This window comes from Canis lupus, chromosome 5 (assembly GCF_011100685.1).
Source record: "Canis lupus familiaris isolate Mischka breed German Shepherd chromosome 5, alternate assembly UU_Cfam_GSD_1.0, whole genome shotgun sequence".
NCBI classification, from domain to species: Eukaryota; Metazoa; Chordata; class Mammalia; order Carnivora; family Canidae; genus Canis; species Canis lupus.
The window spans coordinates 4,406,079-4,432,114 of record NC_049226.1 but is presented as its reverse complement, the minus strand read 5'-3'; the positions used below and the strand labels follow the sequence as shown (position 1 = coordinate 4,432,114).

Below are 26,036 nucleotides of genomic sequence, written 5' to 3'. Positions count from 1 at the left end.
TTTTCTTGGTCACGTGTGGAAGCTTCCATGTCTTGAATTCTTGATTGGTCTCTTCCAGTTCCTTTCCTGATAATTGGATGCCATTTTTCATTGAGCGAAAGGGATGCAACTGCTGAACTATAAATAGGACTCTGTCTTTCTCTGAGGTTTTTCTGCCAACAGCCTCTTCTTATCTTATACTGTGTACATCAGGGGTTAGTAAGAGGAACAGGACCACTTAGCCTCTCTGAATTTTTCAGCTTTTAGATGAGGTTTTAGATGTCAAAGCTGTTTCCCTGCTTTGACAAATGGTATAAATCACACTTTCATTGTTTAGACATAAGTTAAAAAACCCAGAGCCTTTCTTCCTCCTTTTTCCCTTCTTCCTTCCTTCTCTTTTTTTCTCTCTCTCCCTCCCTCCCTTCCTCCTTCTTTCCCTCTCTCCCTTTCCATCTTCCCCCCTCCCTCCCTGCCTCCCTCCCTCTCTCCCTTTTTTCCTCTTCCTTCCTTCCTTCCTTCCTTCCTTCCTTCCTTCCTTCCTTCCTTCCTTCCTTCCTTCCTTCCTTCCTTCCACCTTTGATGTATCCAATTTGCGTTGTTTTGGAATCTATCTGTCTGTGGATTTACTTCCTAAAATCAGAGAGGATGGTTGGGGGATCTGCATGGAGATGTGAGTTTTGAGCCTCTTTGGAATTCTGATGACACTTGTCCTGATTTACTACAATGAGAAAATTTGGCTCTCGCCCTAATGTGGACCGAGAAAGTTCATCTTGTTTCAAAGGGCCAGCCTGTAATTTGTTAGAGTACTGGGATGACCCAGGGAGGGGTCAGTACAGAACTTTTGCTTTGCTTCCTTCTCCTTCTTGCTCCCTAACTTTAATTTGTTACTTCCTAATCCTGACACTGGAGAATGAAAGAAAGAAGAAGAGGTAAAACTCTTTCCCTTGCCCTTGTACCTTACCAGCTCTCCAGAAAAAGTTTCCATGTGGATGGCTAAAGATGTGGTATGTTAGAATGAAGTCAACACATAGTTTATTATCCACATTTTTCTGCTGCCCTCGAAAGTTTCTTTCTCTTCATGTTATCTGTTCATTAGGTCTAGGAGCCTTGTGAAAGCCTGCATGACCACAGTGTCTTTAGGAAACCCTGTAGATCTTTCACCAGCAGAAGCTATGGCTGTTTCAAATATAAGGAAATAATTTCTTGAGTGGCCTAAATTTCTCCAAACGTCGTAAGTTAAGACCCTCACATCCAGGACTTTACGGAATCAAGCTTGTCTCACAGGGGCTAAGAGAGAAAGGGTAATATCCCCCTTCCCATTTTAACAGATCATGCTCTTAAGGTTAGTCCAACTGGAGGAGTAGAACTTGGGGGAGGCTGTGGGTCCTTAGTTACTAGGGTATCGGCATTATGGAAGACATTCCTGGTCACTTGAAGACCAGGACTAGAACTTAACTTTCAGCCCAAGACTTGGTTACACAGAGCCCAGAGTTCAAAGCCCCATTACCATGTGAAACTCTGTAACTCTACTGTCACCGGTAGGTGGTATTATCAACTAGTAGTTCTACGTGACCCTTAACTCTGCTTTTCCTCCTTTCTCTTCCTGTCTCTCCTTCCCTGGGGGACAGGGACTGAAAGCCACATTCCTTCATTATCACACTTCCTTCTGTAGACTGAATAGGCCCATGCCAGGACACTGATCTGTGTGAAAGCTCTCTAGGGCTGGTGGGAATGTTGCTTTCAGAATCTGACTTGTTTCAGAAGTTTATCTTCTGGCACTTGCTCTTCCAAAGAAAAAGGCTTAGGCAGGAGGATAAAAAAGGCAATCCAAGTGTGTGTGAATGGAGCATTATATGCAGACTCACAGCTCACCCCAGGGATAAGAGAGAATGAAATGAATGTTGCCTAAACCCCTCAGGGAGGATTTATAAGAGATAAATAAATATGTGCATTTTATCTTCTACCCAGCCACACTCAGGGTCATTTGTCATAGCGCTTTGATTACCTACTTTGGGTCCAATCAGCTCTGGCTCTTTACTGGGCAGAACCACCATCTCCTACAGCTAACCCCTAAATAGGAGCGTGTGAGAGGCAGTGTTTGTTAGGTCCTCACATTTGCTTCAGATGGATGCTTGGGTTTGAGGTGGGAGATGGTGAATGAGGCATAGTGCTGGGTAGGGGAGGGTGGGTGGGATGAGCTGAGGGAGTAGAATAGCTGCAGTAAGAATTGGGGTGGCATGTGAAATGTGGGTGGCATGAGAACTGATTTCATGGCTGGGCAGAGTTTGAAAATTATTTGTTTGGCTAAATTAAAGGGATAATTTTTTTTTTTTTTTTATGCTGAGGAAATGATTTTTTTCCTCTTCTCCTCTTTGGTTCTTTTTATATAATAATTTGCCAAACCTCCTCAAAAAAAAAAAAAAAAGTTCCTCAAATGGGTTCAAGGTGCAGAAAGCACGTTGAGCTCCGTGGGAAGGAGCCTCAGAAGACTGGGCTCAGCTGGTTCTAAGACATGCCTCCTGGGCTGTGGGCCTCCTCCCCTACCAGAGGACCAGATCCTGGCCCACCCTTTTGGAAAAGCTGCTCTTTTTCTTTTTCTTTATCTTTTTTTTTTTTTTTTTGTATTTTCTTTCTCACTTTTTAACTGTGTCCAATCAAAGTGGCACAAATGAGGCTTGGGAAAACCAGTGAGAGCCATCCCATTACTCTTGTCTATTGAATTCTGAGATTTCTGCTTCCTGTCCCATCCTATCTTCTGACCCCAACTCACCCTGCCTCTACTGACGTTGTGCTTTACTGTCCTCTTACTGTGTGTCTAAAGGACACAAACTCTGCCCATGTGTTTTAGTACTGGGGTGGGGGTGGGGACTTTGTAAGAGGCATAACAAAACCATTAAGAGAAAGGAACACATTTTGCCAACATCATTACCCATTTGCTCCATACTTTCTCCATTTTGCAGTTATGGAACACTGAGTTATGGGAGGAAAAAATAAATAGGATGGTTGCTTTAATGAACTAGTAATGAGTATGGCTTTTTGATCCTTGTTTGGTTCTTTGAACACTTATTTCCTTTTCTTACCCATTTTTAAATATTGAGTTGGATCAGAGAATTTTTAATGAAGGAATCCTTAAGGAACATTGGCATGGGGTGGGGTCCTCAAATAGTGGTCTGGGAAGCCTCGGTAGAAGTTACCAGGTGTGTTTCATTTGAAATTATTCTTTGCCTACAATTCTGTATCTTCAGCTTTTGGCAACTTAGAAACTCCTTGGGTGTATTCCATGTATCTTCTATTTAAGATACAAGTAAAATGAACCAGATAATAAAGAGAAAAGTGAAGCAAATGTCTTTAACCAAGGGCTCTACTTACTTGCAATCTGTACATTACTTAAATTAAAACACATACATACACACATGGAAATCAAAGCCCAAATATTTTAATATTTAGGTAACATTTATCAAGACAATTGGAAATGCTTTACATAATTCTTTGGGGGAAAAGAAGTGTTTGTTAAAAATGCTTTTTTTTGGGGGGGGGCAGGGTAAGAGAAAATTGTTGTCACTATAAATGACCATGGCATGGGATTTTTAAATCTTAAGAATGTAAATGGTGGTGGCATCGTAACAAGAAATAAGGTCCAAAAAATAAAAATTAAAAAATAAATAAAAAAAAAAAAGAAATAAGGTCCAAATGTTGAATGACAATGTTAAGGCGGCTGATTAAATTTCTTCTTATTTTGGAACAAATGATTTTCTTTGGATATTGAAAGTAACAGAGTTTGGGATGACAAGCTGGCAAAGGAAGAGCTTGAAGATCATCTGGTGGTCTATTTCTACCATCGTCACTCCTCTGCTATAATATCTGGCTTGTTGCAATCTTAAACCAAAAAATCTTGCTTGGCCTCTGAGCAGCTGGGTGGCCACAAGGAAAACAAAACCAAAAAGTCAGAAAACCCAACTTAAAGCTCATCTATGCAATTGTGCAATGAAATCTGATTTCAACATATCCTAACATCTTGCTTGCCTAAATAATTCCTTTCTTGGGTGATGGTTTGAAATATAATTTAGAATCTTTTAACTTTAGATCCCCAGGCAGTGAAATCATCATTCCTTTCATCCATTCCATCTAAAGTTATTGGAATATAGGAGTCTTTTGATCATTGAATGTGGAGGAATCACATAGATCATCGGGTTCAACAGTTGCAAAACTATTCTCCAAGGAAAGAGAAAGAGAGATCGTGAATAAGGCAGGGAGGGAAGATGATCCTAAATGGGAGTCTTTAGGCTCCCCAGGGCTGCTTCAATCAAAGAAGTCCCACACTGGGGGCAGCCCGGGTGGCTCAGTGGTTTAGTGCCACCTTCAGCCCAGGACGTGATCCTGGAGACCTGGGATTGAGTCCGACGTCAGGCTCCCTGCATGGAGTCTGCTTCTCCCTCTGCCTGTGTCTCTGCCTCTCTCTCTCATGAATAAATAAATAAATCTTAAAAAAAAAAAAAGTCCTACACTGTTGGCTGTTCATATCTTATCACAACAGCCTGATAGAGCTTTAGAAACTATAGTCACTGATATAAGTAGATAGTACTTTGGTTAAATCATGGTTTTCAATCATTTTATTTAGCAATGGATTTTTCTACATGAAATCATCTGATTTTATATATATATATATATAATTTTATCATATACAGTATTATATACACATTATATAATATTGTAATATATAATATACATATATAATATATAATAAAATAGACAAAATAGGTAAAACCAGAATAAATCTGGTTGAAGAATAAGTAGAGCCCTACCAGCTTGGTCTCCTTGGTCTTCTGAGATATTTTCATGTCAGTTTAGGATTTCAGGGACACAGAATGGAAATCAATACCCCAGACAACAGGTATGTGCTTAAAGATTATGTGTGGAATCTTTGCAGATGAAATAACATCTCATTTGCCCCTAGGTATCTTCTGTGAGTTTAGCTAAAGCAGAACAACTGTAAGCAGACCACATGCACAAAGTATTTTAGAATGCAGAGTTGCATTTCTAATGAAGTAGTAGAGCTGCAGCCCCTTGAGAAGCATGGGTGGTGGCTAGGCCAGGCTGTTTATGATTATTAGATGACTGGGCATAGTCCATGATGAAGCTCACTGTGAAAAGGGCACTTGCCCTGATTGAAAGACAAAGAAGATAAGCTGAACATAAAACTCCAGGTATGAACCTAGTAGCTGCTCCAGCAAATCCCAAGGGTACTGTCTTGGTTTATATGTGACATGGAAGGACTTCAGGTTATCACTGTACCATCAAAGTTCACTTTTTAACATGAGGTCCAGTGATCTGCTATCTTACTATTGACTCCGGCTCTGGCTCCTTCAATGACCCTGACACGGAACACATTCTGCAGGCAGGGAATGGCATCCTTTCAGCCCATGAATTGCTGGGGCCACCCAGGTCAGCTGGCCTCCTTGTCCTTGCTCATCATTCTATTTATATGTGGAAATTGGGGTTTCCTGAATGATCTGGGATAAGGCATGGGGAGGAGATTCATCAGAAAGTGGTGGGATTATATAAGGCGGAAGTTGAAGAAAGTATTTGGTTCTAGGTGGGGACTAGTAAGTAATGAGATTTAAAATGTTTGAATCTAACTATAAGATTTTCTTAATGAAAACCACCTAAGGAGACTTCATGGCTAACCTAATTGTTGCTTGTTGCTCTAGGGAAGTCTTTGAACACCTCAGGTTGTCAGTGATCACGTCTATACAATGACTTATTCCATGTTTGGTTGGCAGTGGAGGTAAAGACTATTGTTTAAGGATAGAATTTTTCTCTGTGGGAAAGTAAAGGGCTGGTGGTGTAATGATCCTGGCCTGGGGCCTCTTTCACACAGTTAATGAATTCTAACAACAAATATTTACTGTGCAATGAACATACCAGGCTGTAACTGATTGAGATGCTCTGATATGGTAATGGCGAGTGGGTTTGAGAAATTAATGATTTTAAAATGTTGTTACCAGCCTAAGCTTCTGGAGGCACAGTGCCAGGCATTATTACTGTACAAAACCCATTCTTGTCTGGGGGGGCAGGGGGGTCTTGTCTGCAATGTGGGGTTGGCCATTTCCCTTCCTTTCCATAGTTGGGGGAAGGGAGGCAGGGCTTGGCCCCATGCCAGAGTTTGTAATGCTCTCAGCAGGCTCCAGTATCTCCTGGGTGGGCCTGCGTCTTTTGTTACATATCTGTCCCCAAACCCAGACCACTCCTGAACTCAGATTGGAGAATGTTCCCAAGGGCTGTGCGGTGGGGCAGGCAGGTTGGTAGAAGCTTCTGGTCTAATTTGTTCCTCTTCCCTTCAGCTCCTCAGTGCTAATTCATTTGTTTGTATTTGGGGGAGAAAAAAAAAATCTCTCATTATTGTCTATCTTTTATTTCCTGGAATTTGACATGAAAGCTGTCATTGTTTTGGTTAGTGGCCTCCAAAGGAATAAACCATCTGAGCAACAAGGACAGCAACAATTCTCCATGGTATGGGTTTCAAACTGTTTGACTTTTAAGTCTGGGTGTCCATTCCATTAGAATTGAATGTGCACTGAATTTGGGGTGGGCATAAGGGGGGCTGTATTTATTTTTAAACTCCTTTTGGCTGTAATGAAAACCAGCTGCCTCTCCAACAAGTGCATTACTTTTCCCATAGAGAGTCTCGTAGACAAGCTAAAGCTATAGGCGTTTCATGTGTTTTGACTTTTCCTAATTTAATCTACTTGTGTTTTACCCTTTATCTTACCGTCCTTCTGTCCTGGAATGTGGATTGATTGATGCCTTCTTTCTTGACTCCTTCTGTATTAGTGGCACTTATTGGCACATTTAATTTGTGGAGGACAGATGTGGGACCTTTCTATCACTGGCTCATGGGGGCAGAAATGGTAGATCCCTCTTGAGAAGGGTGGCTCCGTTCAGTTTGAGGATAGGTGAGATCCAGCTTCTCCACCTGCTGCATATAACTCCCTCTCCAGGTCCAAACTGGGCGTATGATTTTGGGTGTCAGGAGAACATTTCTTCACATGTGCCGTTCCATTAGGGATCTCTAGTCGCCTTTTCTCCAGAAAAGTAGCGCTGAGTTAAAATTCTTACTTCAGTTTATAGGCTGATGAGTAGGAGGGCTGGGGGAACAGGAAATGCAGCGCAGCAGAGAGCAGGACAGCAGATAATATTGGGCCAGCCACCTCTATTGGTTTGGCCACATGAGAATGTGGAAGAATGATTTACTAGGTGCTTCCTTCACCTTGCATGGATGATGCAGGCAGATGATGGAATGTACCTCTTTTTTTTTAACCGTAACAAAATGCTTTTGGCGGGGATGCTTCTTAGTTATTAAAAATGGGGCAATGAGGTGAGCTATAAATGCAAGCATCTGTGTAGAAAGATCCAGAAGTAAGGAAGGCAAAGAAGATGGAGTGGCCACTGCTGGAGAGAAAGAAGATTAAAGGCAGGTCAAGAGAAATGTAAAGAAGGGTTGTTGAGATTGAGCAGAAGAGATGTAGGACAAAAAGGTGAGGAAAATATCAATAATGGAGTAAAAGAAAGCACAAGAGTGACTTCGCACCCTGCTCCTCCTCTTCTAGAAGGAAAGAGGGTTGGGAGAGGAGTAACTGGGGAGACTGGTTTTTATATAGGTCAATGGAAGAAACAGCAATAATGAGAATAAGGAGCTTAGGGATTTTTAGGTCATTGGACACCCCTGAAGCTGTGGGTAATGTGCGTTTCAGAAAGATTTGGGCAAATTTCCGCAGAACCAATTCAGAGAACATGATACAGTGTGTCTTGACTCTTTATAGGGGGACATGCTCTGTAGGACCAGAGAAATATATGCAGCTGAGTCTTTATAACTATATCCGGTTTCCATGTAGTTCTCTTTCTTTTCTGGTTCCCATAACACTTGTCTGTGTTCAAATATAGTTAGCTTTTGATTATATTCAGCATAGCGAATTGCTTCTATTATTCACTCAGTTTGTTTTAGCATATTTTGTCATTTCTCACAAGACTGAGATTCTTAGGGACAAGGGGAGTGCTTTGGTTTTCTTTTGTATTATTCACAGCCTTGTTGAGTGGTGAGCAAATGGTAGGTCCTTCCTTCCTTCGTTCCTTTGTTCGTTCATTCCTTCCTTCCCTCCTTCTTTCCTTTCTCCCTCCCTTCTTTCCTCCCAATATTTATCAAAAACTTACGATGTGCCATGCATAGTTCTAGGCCCTGGAGATGAGCAGTAAGCAAGCAGACAAGATCTGATGAAGCTTACATTCTAGGAGGGGAGAAAGACAATACAACAAAATGAACACAGATATCTGAAGCCATCTGGAATGATGGTTGCCGTCTATGCCTCAGGTCCAGATAAGGGTGGCATAAGTGAGGTTTAGGTCATTCATTCATTCTATAAATATTTACATAGCATCAGTGATGGTATGGTTCTAGGTGACGTTTTAGGTTGTTTCACCTCTTTATCCAGCTAGAATCTATCATTGTTTTGGGACCTAAACTCATTCTGAGTTCAAAAAAATCCAATCCAATTCTTTAGTGTTATTGCAAGCTGCTCTGCACCCTATAAACAGACTATTTTTTCAGAGGCAGTGTGAGGTTCACAGCAGAATTGAACAGAATGCACAGAGACTTCCCATATATCCCTTGCCCACACCTGCGCAGAGCCTCCACTGCTACCAATATCGTGGACCAGAGTGGTGCATTTGTTACAACCGATGAACTTACATTGACACGTCATTATTGCCCAAAGTCTGTAGTTTACGTTAGGATTTATTCTCGGCATTGTAGATTCTGTGGGTTTTGATGAATGACAAATGACAAATGGATTTATCATTATAGTATCATACAGAATTGTTTTGTCACCCTAAAGAATCCTCTTAATGATTTCAGCTCCCCCATTCACCCCTCCTTCTCTCCCTCCTACTCTCCTACCCCGGCAACCACTGATCTTTTTATTACCTCTGTAGTTTGACCTTTTCCAGAATGTCTTATAGTTGGAATCGTACAATATGTATCACTTTCAGTTTGGCTTTTTTCACTTAGTGATACGAATTTAAATTTCCTCCATATGTTTTCATGGCTTTGTAGCTCATTTCTTTTTAGTGCTGAATAGTATTCCTTTGTTTGGATGTACCATAGCTTATGTATATACTCATTTACTGAAAGCCAATTCAATTGTTTCCAAGTTTTGGCAATTATGAGTAAAGTGGCTTTAAACATGTTTATGTGCATGTTTTATGTGGACATAAGTTTTCACCTCTTTTGGGTAAGTACCGAGGAGCATGGTCGCTGGAATATTGGTATGGTAAGAGTATGTTTAGTTTTATAACAAACTGCCAAGGGTAGGGAGTGGGGAAACTGAGTGAAGGTGGCCAAAATGCACAAACTTGCAGTTGTAACATAAATAAACACAAGGAATGTAATATAAAGCATGACATTATAGTCAACACTACTGAATGGTGTATTTAAAAGTTGCTAAGAGAGTAGATGCTCAAAGTTCTTTTTTTTTTTTTTTTTTTTGATGCTCAAAGTTCTTATCACAAAACCCACTTTTTTCTTTGTATCAATGTGTGATGATGGATGTTAACTACATTTATTGTGGTCAGCAATCATTTTACAATATACGTAAGTCAAGTGTGCTGTACATTTAAACTTAGACAGTTTGTGTGTCAATTATATCTCCATAAAACCAAAAGAAAAAGAAGTTGCCAAACTATCTTCTATAGTGGCCACACCATTTGGCATTCTTCAGCAATAAGTGAGAGTTTCTGTTGCTCCTTATCCTCGCCAGCATTTGGTGTTGTCTGTGATTTTGGTTGTTTTAATAGGCATGTGGTGGTATCTCATTGTTGTAATTTTCAATTTCCTAATGCCATGCTTATTTGCCATCTGTGTATCTTCCTTGATGAGGTGTCTGTCCAGGTCTTTTGGCTATGTTTTAATCAGGCTGTTCATTTTCTTATTGTTGAGTTTTAAGAGTTCATTGTATATTTTACATAACAGTCCTTTATCAGACACGTCTTTTGTAAAGATATTGTCTGTCTGTGTCTTGTTTTCTCATTCTCTTAACAGTGTCTTTCATAAGCAGAAATTTTTAATTGTAATGATGTTTAACTTATCAGTTCCCTTCTTCATGGATTGTGCCTTTGATGCTGTATCTAAAAAGTCCTCCCTAAATCCAAAGTCCCCTAGATATTTTCCTACGGTATCTTTTAGGGTTATTGTTGTTTGGATTTATTCGGTGCTTTAAAAACTTTATTGACTTTCAAAACTTTCCGCTCACTTTTCCCAGTGGCCCCCACTCCTTACCTCTTCTTTAATATCCCCTCACTTGAGTAAAAAACACATTGTATCACAACTCCCAACAGATTCAAATTCTTATGCACAACAGACGTAAAGGGAGATTATTTAACTTCTAATTAAGTCTGCTGGAAGACCTGGGGAGATCCAGGCCAATAGGCCAATCCTTATTTTATTGTTTTGTTCAGAGATGTGTATCTTCTCTCAAATGTCCTCAGCTATTTTATAATACTGTGCCTACTGTCTATGACTGTCCCCCCAGTAACTTACCCTTGACTTCTCTCCCATTCTGTCTGAGTCAAGAATAAACTGAGTTAGAACTGGCTTTTGGACTCTTGATCAAGGCTTCTTTCTGTTGACAAAGTTCTGGAGACCATAAATGTTGAGCTGACTGGTATATTATGTTCCAGGAGAAAATTCTGATGCTGACAGCAGCAGTTCCATGAAAATCCCCATCCCACTTACACCTACACTAAGGTTATGGGCTCTGCCCAAGTGACCTCAGCATCATTTTGATCCAGTTTGTATCTAGGACTGATGGCCAATTATTTCAAAATTCTGTGCTGACTTTGTAAAGCCTGAAAATTTGGCTTTCATTCCCAGTTGCCTTTATTTTTTGGCTTTGCTTTTGCTACACGCTGTGCATAAACCTTTTTCTAGAATTCCAGAGGTTGAACTTTGTCTCTTGTGGGTAAGTTGTCTGTTATGTACCATGACCCTGAGGAACCAGAAAGCCAGAAGTGTAATCATGGAAAACTTCTGAAGAACTGGATATTCATTCTCCTGAAGCAAAGTTCAAGGCTGGCTCAGAGATCTGAAAACTGTTCAGCCCAAAGGCGGCCATGGCTGGGGCAGAAGCTGGTCCATGCTCAGCTGAAAGGGTCGGCTGGGGGAGGAATTACAGTGTTAGCTAAGATGCCGTGAAGACAGCACTTTGGGGGATCATTGTCCTGCCAGCAAGTTTTGTAGGGAAAGGGCTATAAATAAAACTGTCAAGTATTATTAGAAAGAACTGATAAAAAATAAAGTGCACAGGGTTAATTTGTAAGCAGATAGACAGGAATAAGAGGGGAGATGGATGATAGAGCATAATGGAAGTTACTCCACAATAACATTTGAGCAGGTAAAAGGACCATCCATGGAGGATGAAGGTGGAACAGAGGCTGGAGAGGAGCAAATGTGTGTTTGGTAAGGTCTTTCAGACCTGCCTCTGGGGTCAGCCAGTAGATTGGTTTCATCATAATTGCCAGAGAGCTTAAGATTTTACTTCAAAGATTCTGACTGAGTGGGTTTAGGTTAGGACCCAGGAATCTACTTTTAAAAGGAGTGTCCCCCCACCCCAATTCCCAGGTGAGGCTGATTAACACTTAGATTTATGAAGTCATTGGTTTAGACAAGGGATAGGGAAACTGTAGCACCTGGGTCAAACCCAACCTGCAGCGACCCTGTTTCACAGCCTAGAGCTAAGAATTGTTTTCACATTTTTAAAGCATTATAAAAGAAAGCAAAAAGAATATATGATGAAGATGTAAATGGGCTGCAGAGCCTGAAATATTTTCTGGCCCTTTACAGAAAATGTTTGCCTACCTCTGGCTTAGTAGGGAATAAATAACTATGATGTTACAACTGGTAGGGAAATAACGAGGTCTGCATTCTAAACTTTTACAATGGGTCACTCTCCCTACAGGAAAGGGAATATTTGCTTTGGGTGTGGTTCTTACTGGATTGGGATGCACTAACACTTTTTAAACTACTTTGTCTCAGGTGCTATCAGGTGTGTTATATTACAGCAACACATTAAGGTTGTGGATAAGGAAGAGCCCCAACAGGCTGCCTATTAAGGGGACATTTAAAATTATTTCAACTCCTCCTTTATTTAGCTGGGGAAGGAGAGAGCAGAACAGACCTTGGAACCTCAGGGAACACATTCCCAGTTATACATATTCAAGGCACTTAACTAAGCATGTGCTGTAATGAGATAAGGATGCGACTACATTTTTTGAAAAATGGTTTTGCAAATGCTGTCTTCCCCTGGGATATGCATTTGCCCAGTAGGGAGAGCGGAAGAACAGGGAAGTGTGAGGGATGTGAAGCAAGTGGATCACTATGGAAAAAAATCTAATCCCAGGGCTTTCTTGAAAAGGAAGGGCCCAGCCTCCAACTAGGACCAGTCACCCAAACTCAAGACAAAGGCTCAGGCTTGTGGGCAAACTCTGTGTGTGTGTGTGTGTGTGTGTGTGTGTGTGTGTGTGTGTGGTGTGTGCCCCTTGTACCTCATACTCCTGCCTGTGGATTGCAAATTGGGGAGCTATGGCTGAGGATGGAATGTGAACAAAGGTCTACAATGCTGGTACCTATGTGGTGTTCCCTAAGTAATACTGACTGCGAAATCCATCCTGGCTCCAGGAGCAAGCACAGACTGTTGATCTGTGTAGGGTGAGTCATCAGAGCAACATCCTGTGAAAGAGATGAACCATTTGGTTGAGGACAGGGTACCTTTGGATTGAGTGAAGCTTGGAGTTCCTGGAAAACTCATGGACAAAATAACTGTAAGAGAGAGACACTAGGCTTTCTGTCAATGTGCCACAGTGCTTGAACAATGTACCAAAAAATCCACAAAACAAAATATTTGCTTTTTTACGTGGAGTTTGTATAGATTAATTACACACATTAATTCATCTATTCCTGTACAAATGTGGAAGCAGAGCCCTAGCAGAGTGAAGTATTTGGCCCAAGTCAAACACAGAGTGGGGGGTTCAGAAACCCAACCCAGTCCTGTGTGATCCCAGAGCCACTTTCTTTCCATGTGACTGTGATGTCTCTGGCAGAGTCATGGATCTGAAGGTCCTACAGATAGCAAATCATTTTCAAACAAGAAAATTGAGACTCAGAGAAGTGAAACTACTTGTTCAAGTTTGCTCAACTAGTTACTAGAATTCCTATAGACCTGCTTCTAGAATAGGGAGATCTGAGTTGCCAGAAACTTCTAAGAACTTCTTATCAAAGGAATTGAGAATGTCAAATGGAGTGTGTTGAAACCTGTAGGGACAAAGGAGCATTGAGGGAAAAAGAGAGCTTTGCAGAACGAGCACATTTCACTTTTCTTAATGACCTGCCAGCTGATGCCCATTTTGAAAGGGCTTTTAGAAAGCAGGAAGGTCTGAGAGGCTTTTGGCAGTTTTCCTCCAGAGAATACCTATTTATTTATTTATGAGTTCTTTAAACATTAACTTGGCTAGTCTAAAGCAATCACTCCAAAAGTTTTGGAGTTCACGGACATAGGCCAGATAGAGGAAAAGTCCTCTCCTTCCAGTTCAGTACCCTGAGAGAGCATGGGTCTAGGGCTGATGCCCAGCCACTGGGGGCACCTGTGTCCTGGCTACCCCGACTTCTTAAATGGCTCAGCTGCTAATGGTTGTGGAAGAGATGCCCAAGAGATGCTTGAAATCAACCACATTTTCAAGTTCATGTCGCGCTGCTCCATCTGAGAAGCTGCCATGGTCCAGGAGGAGAGCCCAAAGCCTAAGATCTGCTCTGCAAACCAGTGAGTTTCCAGAGCACTGTGGGATAGCCTAAGCTTTCTTACCTGAGCAGCTTCTTGATGTGTATCATAGAGAATCCCCTGTTAAATTTCAGTTTCTGACGATGGCATGAGGCAGGACCTCCCCAAAGATGGCGGAATGCCTGGAGATGTTTTGAAATGTCCTTTGATGATGGTTAAGTGCAGAATGTAATCACTTTTCTAGGGTAGTTGAGGCAAGGCCCTTCATGGAGGCGGGAAAGGACGGGAGACCTCTTGAATCTCTTGTCTATGAAAGCTCACAATTTTGCCTACAAGAGCTAACTGAGCTGACAGGTCATTTGACTGTGACAGGAATTGAATTAGTAGGCGCAGCCAGCCCAGATGGGGGCAGTAGGCTGAGATCTGGTCCTCCAATTATTCAAAGTTGGCCCGGTTTCCAGTTTTACCTTCCTGGCTCAGTCAGTATGAGCATGAGTAAGAGGTACAGACGGACAGATTGGACACTTCTTGCCTTCTCTTCTAGGGTGGCCCGTGTTTGAAGTCAGAAAAGACCAGCAGCACAGGCCTGGCCCATTCTTCCATGAAGGGATGGATGTTTTTCTGCAGGTCATTTGGTAAAATAAGGTGACAACTATGAAGAGTCTTTAAAGAATTTCTTGCTGGAAACCCATGTTTTCAGGAGCAGAAAATAAAGCATAGGGAGATGGGAGTGATTAACATGAGGGCCATACAGAATGTGGGGGCGGGTTGGCAAGGTTGAACTGGACCCCTGGCCATCAGATTCTCAGAAAAGAATCAGAAAAAAGAAGAAAGCCAATTTTCTCCCTTCTCTGTTTTCTCAACTGTAAAATGAGAGCATCAGAAAGAGAGTTTACCTCTCAAGTCCCAACCAGCTGTAACATTCCCTAAGTGGTTTTGCTGTAGGAAAACATTGACTGGGGCTGGGTCCCTGAGAGGCAGTTGTGGATAGTTCTGTGGCTTTAAACATTTTATTTTATACAGTAGTGTGTTTACTCAAAAAGGGTATCATTGATTCCTGGTAGGTTTATGAGCTGCTGTACTGTCTCCTACTGCCTCTGAAATAGGAATATCATATTAAAATACACAGTGCATAGCAAAAGGAGGGAGGAGCCTCATTAATCCATCCATTCAAAAATTTTTATTGAGCTGCTGTTGGAGATGAAAAGAACACACCTGATAAATCCTCATGGTGTTTATAGAACCAGATATTTGCGCAGAGCATATGTACACTTGGTTCTCTTGCCCTCTCTCTGTCTTCAGTTGATGAGAAACAAACACAGGAAAGACACTCTCAGGGAGGTGGAGAGAGAGGGAGGGGACATTGAGGGGAGGGAGAATGAGGCATATAAGAAGGAGAAAGGGAGAGAATATCTCCCAAAGGATGTTTGCAGAGAGGGAAATACTTGGCTGCTGCTTCTTTTTAAAAATTAATTGTGGTTAGCTGAACTGTATCAAACTCCTTTAACTCTCTCAAATGCAGACTTTTCCACTTTCCGGTAAACTTGAGTTGCTATGGTGAGAGAGTGGCCTGGGACAAGTCAAACGTAAAACATTGGAAATAACACCCCAATGCCGTGCAACGTATCGAATAATTAGAACGACCCACCATGTGTTTCCCATTCCTTGCTACAGATTCGATTACCTTATGATTTATCACCTGTTTTTCTAAGCAAAGCTTGAGCCCTCGTTCTCAGCTTCTCTTTCTTGAATGTGTTAAGAATGGTTGGGGGACACCGAAGATAAGGAAAGTAGACAAATGTATAAATCCATTGTTTTTTCCTTCAGCAAGCTTTCTTAGACACTCTGGGCCTGTGGTGTCTGTCCCTTCCTATCACTCTTCCCATTCCCACCACTAATGTAACACCATTCAGTTTTAGGACTTCTTGGGGATTAGTAGACTGTGTAAAACGTTGCTCTGAAGTCCACACCAAAACAATTCTGTTTACATGGCATTCCAGGCTTCACAAAAAAATCTTCACATTTCATTTTATCACATCTTCCCAACAACTTGGAGCAGCAGAAATAGCCAACGTTACCCTATTTTTTACCTGTAGGAATGGGAATGGGGAATGGGGGAGGTTAACGGCCTGCCCACGGTCACTCACATAGAAGTGGGTTCAAGCTTGAGTGTTCTGAATTCATGTCCATGGCTCAGCAGTTCTCTTCACAGTTCTGCTATGTTGTCAATGATTTGTGAACTTGGAGGGCACAGGGCAATGAGCATTTGACCATGATTTGGAAAAAGAAAAGAAAGCCTATTTTTTCTCATCCAGTTTTCTTAACTGTAAAATAAGAGTCAGAGAGTTTACCTCTTTGGTCCCGACCATTTCTAATATAGGAAAACATTGATTGGGTCTAGGTCCCTGGGAAGCAATTGAGGATAGTTCTATAACATTAAATATTTTATACAGCAATGTTTTTATTTAAAAAGTATCACTTATTCCTGTGCATACAAGATCATTCTTAACATTAATGTTAGCAATATTAACATTGTTACTAACAATTATAAAGAAGTATCCTCTTAAGGCCACTGGAGATTAAAGCACTTGATTAACTTTTTAGATAGAAAATTTGATTTCATAAAAAGCTTCTGCACAGCAAAAGAAACAACAAAACTAAAAGGAAACTTACAGAATAGGAGAAGATATTTGCAAATGATATATCTGATAGGGTTCACATCCAACATATATAAAAAACTGATAAAACTCCACACCCCAAAAATGAATAATACAATTAAAAATGGGCAGAAGACTCAAACAGACATTTTTCCAAAGAAGACACACAGATGGCCAACAGACAACACATGGAAAGATGCTCAACGTCACTGATCATCCGGGAACTACAGATCAGAATTACAAATAAGTGGGAAATATCAGAAAGGGAGACAGAACATGGAAGACTCCTAACTCTGGGAAATGAACTAGGGGTGGTGGAAGAGGAGGAGGGCAGGGGGTGGGGGTGAATGGGTGATGGGCACTGAGGTGGGCACTTGACAGGATGAGCACTGAGTGTTATTCCGTATGTTGGCAAATTGAACACCAATAAAAAATAAATTTATTATTAAAAATATAAAAATAAAAAATAAAAAGAGATACCACCTCATACCCGTCAGGAAGGCTAAAATCAACAACATAAGAAACAACAGGGGTTGGTGAGGATGTGGAGAAAAGGGAACCCTTCTGTGCTGTTAGTGTGGTTGCAAACTGATATAGCTACTCTGAAAAGTAGTATGAAGTCTCAAAAAGTAAAACCTAAAGCTACCCTGTGACCCAGCAATTGCACTAGTAGGTATTTACCTAGAGAATACAAAAAAATACTAATTTCAAAGGATACATGCATAGACATTTACAGCAGCATTATCTACAATAATCAAATTATGGAAGCAGCCCAAGTGTCCATTGACTGATGAGTAGATAAGGAAGATGTGGGACACGCAAAGGAATATTCCTCAGCTATAAAAAAAGAATGAATGAAATTTTGCCATTTTCAATGACATGGATGGAGATAGAGTATTATGCTAAGTGAAATAAGTCAGCCAGAGAAAGACAAATACCATATGATTTCACTCCTATGTGGAATTTAAGAAACAAAACAAATGAGCAGAGGGGAAAAAAGAGCATGAGAGGCAAATCAAGAAACAGACTCTTAACTATAGAGAACAAATTGATGGTCATCAGAAGGGAGGCCCATGGAGGGATGGGGTAAGTAGGTGATGGGGATTAAGAAGTGCTCTTTGTCATGAAGAACACTGGGTGATGTGTGGAATTGTTGAATCACTATATTGTACACCTGAAGCTAATATTACACTAAGTGGAATTTAAATAAAAACAAGCAAAAAAAAAAAAAAAAAGAAAAGATTTGATTTCAGTGGTTTACCCAGAGGTGTTCAAACAGAATGATGATGATCAGTTAGGATTTAACCAGGCCAACAAGAAGAATTCAATAACCAATAATAAAGCTTGCTAGAGTTTATGGGGCACAAAATAGAAAGCATGTTCTCTGGATTATTCTATTTTGATCTCCCCCAACAGCCCATGAGGCAGGTACTTAATATCCCCCTTGTCAGTGAGGAACTGAGGACGGAGAGATGCTAAATGGTTTGTTCAATGTCTTCCAAACATTAAAGGCTAGACCTAGGATTCAAACTCACACAGCCTGTCTACAGAATTGATTCTTTTACCAATTAAAAATTTAAATTTACAGCAGTGGTGGTTCTGGTTATGGAACCAAGGGAGGGAATTTATCTTTGCAAGGAACACTACTGAGGACACTGAAGGACAGTTTTCATTTTCCTTGAAGATCTTAATTAGATCAAAGGTCACTGGCCGTCTTGGAGGGATGCTTCAATCCTACAGGACTGATGATCTAGAAACAGAGCCCTGGGCTGTGGTGGAGACACTCAGAGCTTCACTGCTTTGCTTTCAGTTTCCCGACTCCTCTGGACCCCCACCCTCTGTTATGACAACACAACATTACCTCAGATTCATTGCAATTCAACTGAGTAGGTTACCATAAACCACATTCTAACGTGTTTTCCTGGGGAGAGGAACCCTGGGGTCACTCTGATTGGACTTGGGGGAGACTGTAGTGTCCTTAATTAAATTTGTGAGGCACCCTGTTCTTTTTGACGGAAAATGGGGAGAAGCCCTACTCCCATCAACAGCACATTTACAACCATCTCCTGAGTGGTTTATTTCTGCAGATGGAGAATCTCAGTCATTTTATGTTCTTATTGTTTTCAATTTACTGACCAAAATCTGGGACTGAACCCAATTTGAGGTTTGTAACCTCTTGTGTGTTATTATAGAGAGAAGTAGGGCGCAATTAATGAATTTCTCATTTTTGCCTCTGATTCAGACTCTGGTTTTTAAGTAGGACAGTTAGGAGTTAATCTACGGATACACGTAGGTGTATGTAGATATATGTATACACGCACATAACACACTTATTTAGGAATATGTGTATTTGGTCTGATATAGTTTATGTCCAGAGGGGATCGCATTCTGACCACCTTTTTTGTATAGCTTATATTAATAGACTCATTTCCTACCCTTTCCCTTTTATTTTATTTTTTGTTTTTGACCTAGTTCTCCCAAATCAAGTATTTTCATAACAGGAATTGGATATATGATTTATCTATCTAGTAATTAATTTAATTTAGCACCACTTCTACAGCATACACTGTATGCTGGACACTACCCCAAACACGTTACAAACACAAACCAATGCAACCCTTTTTATAACTCTTTGAAGTTGGTCCTATTAACTGTCCTCATTTTACAGACCAGGAAACTGAGGCAAGTTTTCTTTTGTGCTGGGGAACTGGGTTTGTATGTGGGAAGACGATGTGCTTTGTTTGAGAGGTTCGTGTTTTGTTTTCCATTCAAAAGAATGATAAAAAGCTATGATATGATAGAAAAAAGAACAGCTATTCCTCTTGAGCAGAAAAGCCAGAATCATCAAAGACTGGATTTACATAATGATGTAGTGGTTTTATAGCTAAACACTTAAATCTATTAAAAACACTTTTATTATTAAAATTCCTGCAGGAAACATAACTTTGTTATTGTGGTACTTAAACTCTCTGGCTTTTCACTTCCCCTCCCTTTGAAACAATTATGTGCATAATGTGATTTTTTTAATAATCTGTGGTTTCTTTGGAACTCAGATATCATGTTCAAGCATTGAAGGATGTCCTTCTTAAAGCTCTTGGCCTCCTTGCCTTTGCGCGCAAGGCGCTGGTTGCCCAGAAGACTTGGTCTTACTCTTGGAGTAGGCAGGGCTCTGAGGAAGGGTGACTAACCACAGCTGAGCCCTTCTCTGGCTCATCGGGCTTCTGCTTGTGTGATGGAATCAATCAAACCTGAGTTCATGAGTCCTGGTTTCCACTAGGATGGTAGCGGAGAGGGGCTGAAACATGAGTGGATTCCAGATATGTTCTGGAGGTAAAATGGGTAGGAGTTGGTGACTGACTGGTCGTGAGGGTGAGGGAGAGGAGTCTGATATAGAGTTGGAATTATCTGGGTGTTTGCCTCTAACTTCCTTGGGTTCAGGGACATTTGTAGTCCTAGTAGGTACTGTTGTATTGGCACCTAGTAAGCAAACAAAAAATACTTGTTGAATATATGAATGGATGAGTGATGAGTGAAGACCATGTGATCCAATGGAAGCTCTGCGATTTCTCCAAGGTCACATAGTAATTTAATGGCAGAACTAACCGTGGAGTCCAGGTAGCCAGATTGTGTGTGACAGAGCCTTTGGCTTTATGCTCTTTATGTGATCTCTCTCATTTCCCCTTCTGATTTTTAACTCTCGGAAGGCAGGGATTGTGTAAAAATCAACATAACATTCCTATTTGGTGGTGGAAGACTGAATCAAGCATGGATATCTCTGTGTGCATATTTGTTAGCCAGAATGTGCTTTTCTTTTGGGGACAAGGAAAGAGGTAGTTGGGGGAAAGGTGGGAAATTAACAGACACTGTAGGATTCCCAGGTTTCCCTGCTGTCAAAAACGTTGACTTTACCTTTTCATTATTTTCTTTCTTCTCCATTCCATGGTAGCAATGGCTCACCCCTTGCCTGGATTAATACAATAGCCTCTTAACCTTCCACCTTTTCTCTTGTTATTTACATGCTGGTGACCTCATGAAATAGAGTCATCTTAGCTTTGCAGGGTGATCTTGGCCAAGGCATTTATTTTTTCAGAGCCTACGTTTACTCACTTGTCAAAAGTAGATAAAGACAAAAAATGCCCTACTAATTCTGTGAAAATTTGTTGAAAATAACTGTGAAAACCAGGCCAGACCACAAAGGCTGGGCCAGGCTAGGGGATTAGAGAGACCAACCAGCCAGTCTTAACTAAGGCAACTTCCTCTTTGGTTCACTATTGCCTCAGCTAGCAAACAATACATGGAGGTGGAGGGTGTGTACTGGTATAGGTCGTGGCATTTCCCCAGTGTATGCTCCTAGCTCAGGGATTTGGGCAGCTTTTGGAGGTTTCAATGAAGCAGTTGAAGACAAGGCCTGTTTCTGGGTAAGGCTGCTATGTAGATTCCAAGGCGTTCTCTCACTATTAATGCTATTACAGTTTCTAGTGCCAGAATGTGTACTATGCTAGATATTTTTGAGTAGTTATTGTATTTGATCAACATGACAAAGAGGGAAAGTAGATATAATTATCTCTATTTTACAGCTGTGGAACAAATAGAAATGTTAGGTAATTGCCCAAGACCACAAAATCAGGTTAACTTCATTCCCAAGCCTTTTAATTTAAAGTTACAGTTATTATCAAATTAAACCTACCTTAGGGTAGGATCTGTGTCATATAACTATTTATCCCCAAAGTGCTTTGTGCATAAAAAGTTTTTTTTTTTTTTTTATAAAAAGTTCTTTGTACATATTTTTGCTGCATGAATGGGTAGATGACTTGTTTTATAGGCTATGGTTTAAAATTAAGGGATTCTGTAAGACTCTTAGTAATTAAGATGTCTGAGAAGACCTTCCTCCTGGTGGACCAGGCCTAAATTAAACTTCAAAGTTGGGGTGCAGAAGTAAGGATATTTGGGAACACTCAGTGATTTACACTTACATAAGGAGCTTTGCAAGCAGAATGAGTACAGAATGGTCTATGTCTGAGGGCTATGTGGTGGCCAGGAAAAAACATGAATCAAAAGCCAAGGAGAAATCTGGGTGATGCCGAACCAATGTTTCCCCAAGTGTGTTCAGGGAACTGTATACCTAAGAAAACTATCTTGTAAGATGTTTCCCCCCAAAAAAGGTTATGATTAAATATAGTCAACTCTTGAAAAATGCAGGGTTAGGGGTGCTGACCTGTGTGGTCTAAAACCTACATATAGCTTTTGATTCCCTAAAGACTTAACTTCTAATAGCCTCCTCTTGACTACTATCAGCCTTACTGATAGCATAAAGGGTAGATTAACACATATTTTGTATGTTTTATGTATCATATACTATTCTCACAATGAAGTAAGCCTGAGAAAAGAATGTGTTTTTTTTTGTTTTTTTGTTTTTTTTTTTAGAAAAGAACATGTTATCAAGAAAGTCATAAGGAAGAGAAGATACATTTGCAGTATTGTACCGTGTTTACTGAAAAAAAAAATCTGCATTTAAGTGGATCCATGCAGTTTAAACCTGTGTTGTTCAAGGGTCAAACATCTAGGTAGAAACGGAACATGATACATATACTCTCATAGTATGTGTTAGTGCTTAAAACCTGAGAATTCCTATACTTTAAAAAACCTAACAACAGCAAAGCCCTTTTTACTTTATTTAACCAGTATTTCTAAACTATTTAACATATTCTCTCTCCACATGCCATCATTTGCTTGCATACCAAGGAACTAATGGTTACAGGAGCCCACTGAGAAATGCTAGAAAGGAGATTGAGTAGTAGAAACTCCCTGTTTCTCCTTTTTATACTTTCTTACTTAATATTTAGATAGTTTTACGTTTGTTGAGAGAGGTTGGTTTATTTCATCCATTCACTCCATAAATTCTTACCAAATACCTGTAAAGCTTAAGATATGGTTCTGAGTTAGTAGAACCTTGATTTCTCTTGTCCTCATGAGGAGGGAAAAGAAAGGGCTGTAAGAGAGCTGAGGATAATGGGTAATCAAGATATTAGTGGGTCTTTCCACATTTAGAAGGTGTTAATGCCCACATAACAAGAGTCTAGGTCTCTATTCTATTGTCATCGAGAAATTCAGTATTTCATTAGGATTTCATCCTCAAGTAATTTTTTGGAACCTTAAGGAAGCTGCTTCCCTAACCCTCCCATTCCAGCCGGGCAGTCTGATAGTCTCTGGCTCTGGGGCAGCGCTCCACTTCTGCTGGTCACTACTTGCCATTTTGTTGCTTTTCCAAGCTGTTGTCTCTTTGCTTCTTCCCAAGGGCAAATAAAAAAGTTTAGTTATAAGACAGTTTAAATCTCGATTTAGGGAAAAAAAAAAAAATCTCATGCTGCAGATAAATAGTTTTGCTAGTTATACTCCATTTATATGCCCAAACAGAATATTTTACATCTCAGTCTGAAGCATATGCATATGTGTGGGTATATATATTCATCAAATGTTCATCAAGATGTTGCTTCCAGAGTTAAGGGATAGGCTGCACCCTAAAATACAGAAGTTTGTTGCCACCCTCCAAATGAGTTTTCCAATTTGAAACAACTTAAGATCTTGTGTTCTATAAAGGAGGCAATGGTCCAAACATTTTGGACCAAAGAGGATTTCTGTAACAAGTGATATGAATCTGGGGTTTTCTTACATACAAAAAAACAAGTAATGATCAGTTTGGCCAATCTGGAGCCAAATACACACTGAAAGAGCAGTTTAAGAGATCCTTGGTAGAGAAACTGTGGGTTAATCTGATAATGGAGACTTTCTAACTTGAAGAAGCTATGAGGAATTACCTCTTGGATAATATCATATAAACACAAGACATATCTAATATTAGGAGGTAGAACCTGAAAGGAAAGATCACCTCATGGATAGTATGCCTGTCTCAGCCTGAGTTCTTCCCCATATGAGGGTCCTGTAAAGATAATTATTTTGGGAAGTGATTCTAATGATTCTAATGATCAGGAGTTGGGTTGGGACCATGAGACTGAACAGGGAAAGATGGTAGGTATCATGGAGCTGGTTGCTGCCATGGGTGATTGAGGTCCTGTGTTCCTCGGAAAGCCTCTGAGAAACTAGAGAAGGAGCTTCAGATTCTTCTGTCTTAAGACCAGAAGGAGGGTAGCTTATCTATTGGCTACTGTTCCCATTGGTCAAAGTTGCCTTGGGGGTATTATCTCCCTCACTTCCAGGTTTGCCTGTATGTCAGAAGACTAGGGTGTTCCAGCGGGTGAAAAGAAGCTCCAGGGAGAAAAGTGAGACATGCCAGCTACTGTCAAGTTCGGCCTGCATTCCTCTCTAACCGGTGCTATTTATTTATCATGTCACTTCCAGCTAAGGTCTTTATCTGGAGCAGCTTCTCAGTTCAAGGGTCAATTGCTCATAAAGCTATGGGCTGCCTGAAGGAAGCACAAATAATATGGAGAGTAAGCTAAAATTAGCGCAAATGAGATGGCCTTTGCCAAAGGTGGCTCTTGCTCCTTCCCATTTTTTTCTGGCTGCCCTTTATTTAGTATGCTTTGTGTACCAGACACTACATTAAGCGCTTTACAAGGATTACCTACTTCGTTCAATCCTTACAAAGTGGACATTGTTACTCTTCTCATTTGAGGGCTGGTTGGCAGAAACAGATGTTGTGGATCTGCTATCTCAATGCATCCATGCCTGAGGCCAAAGGAGTGAGAGGATTAGGCATTTGATAAATATGGGGATAAGTGACTATTTATACGAAGGCTTGGAGAAGGCCTAGCCAACCTCCATCACTCTGTCCCTTGACTCTGCTTTATTTTTCTTCTGAGTATATTGTTTATTGGTTTATCTATTTGCTGTTGTTGGTCTCCTACTACTTGGAATGTAAGCTCCTTGGTATTTGGGGACTCTTATCTGTGTTGTTAGAGTGATGCCCAGAACAGAGTAGGTAGTCAATAATTATTTACTATTGAATGAAAAAGGAAAATGAGCTTTCATTGGTATGGGTGCGATGAAGTGTGTTTTGTTAAGACATTTTTGATAAAAGACGTGATAGACGCTGGTATGGGTAAGGGTCAAGTTGCTCAGTCTCAGTGAGCACGTATAGATCTCAGGTGGAAGCCCATAGTCAGCGACAAGGATATACAAAGAAAAAGAATGAAACAGGAAAAGATGGGAAGGGATTCATTCACAATTGCTCTTTCCATCCATATTTATTGGGCACTATCTGTCTTAGTACATGGTAGAGGACACGCTGGTTTGATTCAATGCGCAACCATGTAGAGGAAAGAGCAAAGGGGGATCAGAAACTGAAAAGAATTTAGAAGAAACAGGACTGAAGAAGGCTCTCTGTAGGATATTTGTAAGGGCCTGGCCTTCTTTCTGAAGCATCTGTGTGAGTGATTTGTGGTATGTGTTAGGGAAAAGGATTACAGGAAGTTTCACACTAGAGAGACCTGGAGAGAATTTGACTCTGTTGCCAAGTTTTTAGAGTCAAAGAGGGCAAAGCTAATGTTTTCTACTGATGCAGGTCATCAAATGTCATCCAGAAATGGAGAGCAGCTTTGATTTAAAAAAAAAAAAAAATAGAGAGAGAAAGAAAGAAAGAAAACAAATTCACAATTATATAAAAATTAGCTTCCTGAGGGTGAATTTCTGGAAAGTGGCAAGGTTTAGAAAACCTGAGAGAAAAAATAAATAGAATAAGTTATCTTGGGGTTGGGGGATGTGGATAGTGGAGTTGGGTGCTGTGTATTCAGCTAGTAGTTGAAGCAGAACTCTTTGTCCAGTGAATCACTGTTTTCTCCATCAAAGATGAACTATCAGCCAGACCTGAAAAGGGTTCAAGGATCCCAACAGTCCCAAGAAGAAATGTGCCCACTGTTGCTTCTTTGCCTCAAAGTCCCTCTTCTACCCTTGTCTATGGAGTTGCATTTCCTTGTCTGTGGCAGGGTGAGGCTGGGGTCTGAAGGCTGGAATCAGAAGAGACATTCCTGACTCCCACACAGCCATGTCTTTCTCTTTCTTTTGGTGTCAGAACTCTAGGGGACCAAATCTCAGGCTGGCACTTCTGGCCTTGCCTGAAACTCTCTGTGCTGTTCTAAAAAATAATATCACTGTTACGTAAGTGATATAAGTCAAGCCAGGAACATGCAGCCCAGGGAAGAAGTACATTTTATGTTTTGATTTCTTCTTTTCTTTTGGCAAAGACTCGTTGTTCCCATCCCTGCTAGGGCAGAACTGAAGTCCACTTGGTGTGGAGTGGGGAGGGGACCATTCTGCTTGACCGCATTTTAGCCTGGTGCCTGTTCCAGATCAGACAAGCCACTGTGGGAAAGCACAGTGTGGGTAAGCCCAGGCTTGCACAAATGAAGTGCTCCAGCCCCCGTGCTGGCTCCCATGAGATTTTCAGCCAGCGCTAGGTCTCCTTAGTGACCTGGATTATAGATTTGATGAGACCTCACTGGATCACATGGTGCATAGAGTCCTGTTGAAGTTAGGGGTGAGTCTAAACAGAGGGAATAATTTTTGCCTAGTAGAGGTTACATGTAGTGTCGAACAGGTTATGGAACTGGTATTATTTGTGTGA

General features: G+C 40.7%; 1 long non-coding RNA gene across 1 annotated transcript in view; it reads left to right on the top strand.

Moving 5' to 3' along the window:
• LOC119871778 overlaps positions 1–26,036 on the top strand; it is a 237,059-nt gene that overhangs the window by 38,612 nt on the left and 172,411 nt on the right. The window lies entirely within an intron of this gene.